Genomic DNA, 6,542 nt, shown 5'->3' on the forward strand with positions numbered 1-6,542 from the left:
CGATAAACTCTGTCTGAAAATTCCCAGCAAGTAGTACAACTCTAGTATTTGAGTACCGAGTTTAATAGTGATAAATCATAAAATTGTGTTTGTTTGGTTCTAGATAACAAAGTAGTTTTCTGAATGGGAATGTCAATTATATACTATTTCTATGAAAAGCAAACTGTTAACTTTCAATTAAGTTGACGACTTGACGTACCCCTCCACCAAAATATTGCAATCCCTATCTCTGAAGAAGTTCTATCACTTAGGAGAACATAACCAAAATTAGACGTGCAAAGTAAAGAAACATTTCTTCTCTAATGACACAATTAGGCAATATCAGAAAAAGTTGGCGTGAAATATTCTATCACTTGGGAGAATAGAATAGAGTTAATCATGCAAAGTAAAGAAACATTTCTTCTCTAATGACACAATCAGGCACTATATATCTAAAAAAATCTGCATGTAAACATCTGTGCAGGTATGATATTATGGTACTAACTAAGAAATGAAATCTAGAAGGTATAAGCCATGGAAAACATTTGCATCAGGAAAATATGGAGATGATGTGGATGTCAGCATTGTAATCTAGCTATTCAGAATTTCAGAAATCTATCTGACATGTTCACTACCAGCTATGTAGAGGTTTATAAAGAACAATTTCTTACTATCAGCAAACAATAAGAATATGAGAAACCATTAAATTTTAGTAAGGACACTCTAACTAATCTATACACTTGCTACAATGTATTTATTGTTAACTTTTCATTCCCAAACCCAATAAAAAGAAAACTGAAGTCAAAATTTATATATCTATACATACATGATGTTCAGTTGTTGCTGATCAATACCTCCGGTCCGAGTCAGTTTAACATCAAGTAATGGCCTATTTATCTTCTCTAGGTAAACGAAAATATAAACAAACTACGTTTGCAATAAGAAGTAATCACTGCTCTCACCAATTGCATCAAAAAATGCCACCGACATCAAGTAGTATATTGTATTTCAGGGGTAATTCCTTTGGGAAGTAAAAAAAGTCAACAATAAGAAAAATGGGGGAAAACGTGTCACCAGGGGAGTAACTCTCACTCACAACAGAGGATGAATGTGGAGCAGGCTAGCTTAGCCGCTCTAATATATTTTATTATTAGAAGAACTGATTTTCAGGGTAGAGGAGCCTCTGATATTGTCCACATTTTGCTGCCTCGATTCTTGGAAGCGAATTTGGACATTCCATAACCAGGTCATCATTTCTCCTATCATGCATGTCTGTGCAGTTCTGTTGTGCAACTTATATTGCTAAACAAAAACAAATAGTAGCTGTGAGTTCGGATCCATTTGCTAAATAACAGTATCCGCTATCTAATTTTCAGTGGGCAGTTTTTCTTATCTAAGGTTATCAGTCTGTAGTTTGGAACTTTAGGAGTACTTGGTTACATAAAGTAGCATTTACTAAATCACCAATGTCTATGTCCAAGTTACATTGTTAGGAATAAACATGCCTGCACAAAGTAGCATTGATACATATATTTTCGTTCTAAAAAATTATATATTCATCACAACAGTTTATCGTTTCTTGTATGATCCATATTACTCCAGCTCTAGTCAATTGTCCTATAATCACTTTAACATATTCGTTAATTTTTTATGTGCTATTGTATTAAACTGTGTAGTGTCCATATAGGGTGGACAACTTTTCCTACTCAACACAATTAAAAGATCCGTTTAAACCTTTTGTGGACACCTATTTTATTGGAATCTTGAACTGGTAGAAAATTATTTCAACTAATGTCCTCTTCATACCTGATATTGAATAGCTATAAAGGAGTCAACTCTCGTTTATCTGTGATGCTTATTCATACAAGTTAGCATATTTGCTCAACTGGATGATACTTTTCTATATATTGTAGGTGGATCTATAAAATTAAATTCAAGTTCATACTCATACATATAATGGTTTTTTTATAAGTAGCATCTTTTATACAACCCTGACATATAGTATAATGGATATATTTTGTGATTTGAAGTTACTGATCTGTGCTCTGGTGTAATATTACGGTCTAATGTTTTTTGTTTTGTCTCTTTTTCTGTTGGTAGGAAAGTGGTGAGACGATGTCGATGATGCCTACTTGGGACATTCAAATCAACACAACATAAAAATTTCTGAACCTATGTTGTCACATCCCTGGAACCCTAATCAAGGTTTAGCATTGTGCTCATATTTTATTTGCATTGCATCCAAGAAAATGGCAACAAGATCAAAGTAAGTGGTGAAGGGAAACTCAAAACCCTAGCCACTTCTCAATTCAAAGGAATTATAAACTCATTCAAATCAATGAACCCAAAATGGCCTCAAGAAAAGTTCAACTTTTCTGATAATTCTTGAAAACAAATAAGCAATGAAGGAAACCATTTCCTTTATACTTTTGGCATTTTAAATAAATGCAAAAGACTACTGGTTTCAAGTTTTAAATTTGAATTCAAAGATTTATAGTTTTCAAAAATGCTGAAAACTTTATGGGTGATTGGAAATATTCCAACTAACACCCCAACATTTTTCAAACTATTTATGGTTTGTTTGTGAAGCCAAAATAAATGGGAACAATGTTAGTAAATAAAACAGAAGAAGAAGAGAAAGGAAGAGCTTACCTGTTATCTGTCGCCGGCCCAGCCCACCAGGGGCTCCCCGGTCATCTTCCTCCTCCTGCGAGTAGGCAGAGGAGAAGATGAGCACGGCGGCCAAGCCCCGGCCACCTCCTGCCTGCCTGCTCGCCGCTGGAGGCCCCCAGGAGCGCCAGCGTGACGCCCCGAGCCTAATTCTCCTCCTCCCCGCGGCCTTATCTCTACCCCTCGGCCTCTCGTTCTCCTTTTCCCTCTCGGATCTCTCTCTCCCCGAAGCTCCTGTCGCCGTCGATCCGTCGCTTCCCGGTCCTCCCCGACCCTGCGGGCAGCTTCACCAAAACCGCCGTGAGCTCCTCTTCCCGTTCCCCCTCTTCCCGAGGCCATTCCCCTCCTCTAACCTCGTTAGCTGCCGAAACCCGAAGGTCCTCGTCGCCGGCCATGTTGTTGCCGTCGTTGTGGTACCCCGCTCGCGAGACCAAGCTCAAAAATGACCTCCTCGAGCTCTGTAGATGCCGTAGAGCCCTTCCCCCAGCTCGCTAGTGCCCCGCAACGCCACACTCGACGATGCCCGAGCCGTAGCCGCCGCTGACCTCGTCGTCGGCGTGGATTCCGGTGACCACTGGGTCCAGCTCCTCCCCCTTTAGATGCGGCGCTTCACTAGCTAGCCGTAGCACTAAACTGCGCCCAAAACCGAGGCCTGTAGCGCCGTTTAGCTCAACTCCGGTGAGTCCTCCGCCGCGCCCGTGGTCGCCGCCGGCCATATTCCGGTGGGGGCCGACGTGGTCAACCTAATTACCCACTAAACACCCCCCTAGCCACTGACAGTGGGCCCCAGGGTGGGTCAAACCCCAGTTAGGGGCTGGTCAACTCGGGGATTAGTCCCTGGTCACTGACCAGTGGAACCCGCTGGTCAGGTTTGACCTGGCCCAGCCTCTGTTGACCAGAGACGTCACTGTGACGCAATAAAGGGATTTTCTAATATAAAAATAATTCCAGAAATGTCTAAAACTTCTAAAAATCATAGAAAATAATCTGTAAGTCCAATGAAAATAATTTATATATGAAAAAGTATCAGAAAAATTCAAGGAATCTGAATATGTCATTTTCAGACATGTTTGAAAATGTTAATGAACCCAAACATGTAGATCAATGAATAAGTTAATTCTTATAAATACTTTGGAGATGGAATTTGGAAATTATTTAAATTTCACTACAAATGATATGATCAAACACTGTCCAAATCACAAACCAGCAACCTAACATGTCATTCCATGCATGTTAAAAGCAAGTTGATCTGAGCATCAGGTCGAATCAATTAAAATGGTATCCGAGAATACCTCGTTTGAAGTAATATTTGAATTTGATTCAAATCAACTTCAAACCTAATAAATGATAGCTATAATAGTATACCACTTTGCATCCTCATGCCATGCTCATGCATCATCTTGTTGCATATGCTTGTTATTGATCGTTGTCACTCTTTTCTGGAGGCTCCACTCCTCCGGATTCCATCGAATATCCGACTGACGGATATTGTCCCTCCTCTGAGCAACAAGGCAAGCAACCATTTTGATCATCCCGATAAATCCCATGTTCTTGCTCCTGCACTTACTTATTGCATTAGGATCAAATGCTTCAAATGCTTTTTCCACGTTAGTTGAACCCACTTCCTTTGCATGACCTATCCTTGTCACAGTAAATAGCTGAACCTTGCAACCTAGCATACCTGGTAGTTGCTTGAGCCATGATGTGCCTTATCCTGCTATGCATGCTATGCTTAGAGTTGTGTATGGTTTGTCATCTCGGAGATGAACAGAATTGTGAGAATGTGTTCGGTAAGCAAAGGTTGTCTGTTGAACCTGAACTGGTAAAGGTACCGGTGAAAGGCTGTGTAGGAGTACATGGCGGGTTGTTTCATTGGAACCGTCCTTAGGAATTGAGTTCCGTGTATGTAATCCAAGACGAGATACTACCACATGCTGGGCCCTGAAATATGACCCCGCTTGACTTATTAATCGCTTAGTACTCGGTCCAGGAGTTGGGAGTAGTTTCTGGTGTTTATAGTCATGCTGGAGGCCGTGCATGGTGCTGACCTGAGAGGTGGGCTGTGATGCGGTAGGCAGTGGCACGGTGTACCAAGTGGCACCCGAATGGTGGGCTTTGGAACCCTGCGCACATCGTTCGGGGCCATGGCGGAAACCTCGGCCGGACTTCCGTGCGGGTTACCCTCAGATAGGCGATAGACCTGGACTAGGTACTAGTGTGGTTAACGGTCGTGGCCGACTCCCTCGCTGGGCTTCCGCTTGAAGGTTGCCGAGGTGCATGACGTGCACATGGCGATAAGTGGTGAGAACGTGTGTGACAAAGTACACCCCTGCGGGGTTATGATCTATTCGAATAGCCGCGTCCGCGGATATGGACTACTTGGAGACATATGTTGTTCATAGATAACTTCAATGGCTACCCATAAAATTGTCAAGATAAGCGTGAGTGTCGTGTACGGCATTTTCGTATGGAGACAGAATGATTCCACGATGGAGTATTGTTGTGGTGTTAGTGGACTCGTGTGCGAGAAATCAAGTTGTCAAAAATTGTTTTAAAATGTAAGTTGTCTAGCCACGAGTCAAATGTTGGCTTTCCGCATGAAACCCCACAATTCCTTATTGATAATTGCATGAGTATATAGTTATCCTAAAGTCTTGCTGAGTACCTCCGTACTCATGTTTGTTTAATAATTGTTGCAGAGGTTGTTAATGACCCTAACGGAAGGTTCTTCCTAGACATCGATGACGACGAGTAGCTGGTGTCCCAGCTACGATCTGGCCCTAGGTTGGGTCTGTAGTATAGTCAGGCCATGTGCCTTCTAGTTTCACCTGTCTGTACTCAGACAGTTTTAAACACTTCCGTTGGCTTGTAACTGAATGACTGCTATGATGGGTCGTGAGACCCTTACTGTGTAATATTATGTGTGTGGCTCTTCCGAGCCTCTTAAATAAAGCTTGTATGTTTATGGTTATGTTGTGATGCCATCGATGTATCTATACATATCGGTATGCCATGCGTACGTGTGTCGTACTTGATATGTATGGGGTTCGATTACCTAGCCGTAAACTTTAGTAGCACTCCTTATAGGGAAATGCCCCTTTGTGATCCAACGAGCCATGGTAGCTCGCTACTGCTCCGGACACATTGGTTGACCGGCGTGTGTCCTTCTTAGCTGCTGTGTCTGTCCCCTTTGGGGAAATGTCACGCGATGTAATGGAGTCCTTGTAGCTTGCTACGACTCGTCTACATTCGCTGATGACCGACACCTGCTTTGCTGGGTCATGTATGCCTGTCCCTGTGCGGAACTGCCACTTTGGTTTATGACTAGACATGTCGATCCGGGTTCTTTGTCATTGGAATGCTAGCGACACAATTGCATATCTGAGTCAAAAGGCGCAAACGGTCCCGGCTAAGGTAAGGCTGCAGCCGTGGGGTTAACCGTGCGTGAGACCGCAAAGGGATGCGATGTGTTACAGGCTGGATTCCTATGGCTTAGGATCGGGGTCCCGACAACGTTGGTATCAGAGCCTGACTGACTGTAGGACTACTAAGCTAAACTGGTCGAAGTTGAGTCTAGAATTGCTTTAGTTATATATAAGGGAATTGTTTGTGGAAGGGAACGTAAGACTCTTGTTCTCTTCGCAAGTTATTCTATTCTGGTCATCCTTGTCTTTTCTGCGGGAATTAAGGACTAGGTTACCCATCTTCTTCTAGGCTCGTGTTTCTGATCGGTAGATTACAAGACTACGGGTCGAGAGTTATATTGGGTTTCTTTTATCCCTAGGAAAAAGGAAGTAAGTTTGATGATCAGAGAATTGAATTTGATAGTTGAGTGGTTACGCCATCCTATTTTTGGGGTTGTCTCAAAAATTGTTTTTGAGCATTTACAGCCA

Source organism: Hordeum vulgare, chromosome 1H (genome assembly GCF_904849725.1).
Source record: "Hordeum vulgare subsp. vulgare chromosome 1H, MorexV3_pseudomolecules_assembly, whole genome shotgun sequence".
NCBI classification, from domain to species: domain Eukaryota; kingdom Viridiplantae; phylum Streptophyta; class Magnoliopsida; order Poales; family Poaceae; genus Hordeum; species Hordeum vulgare.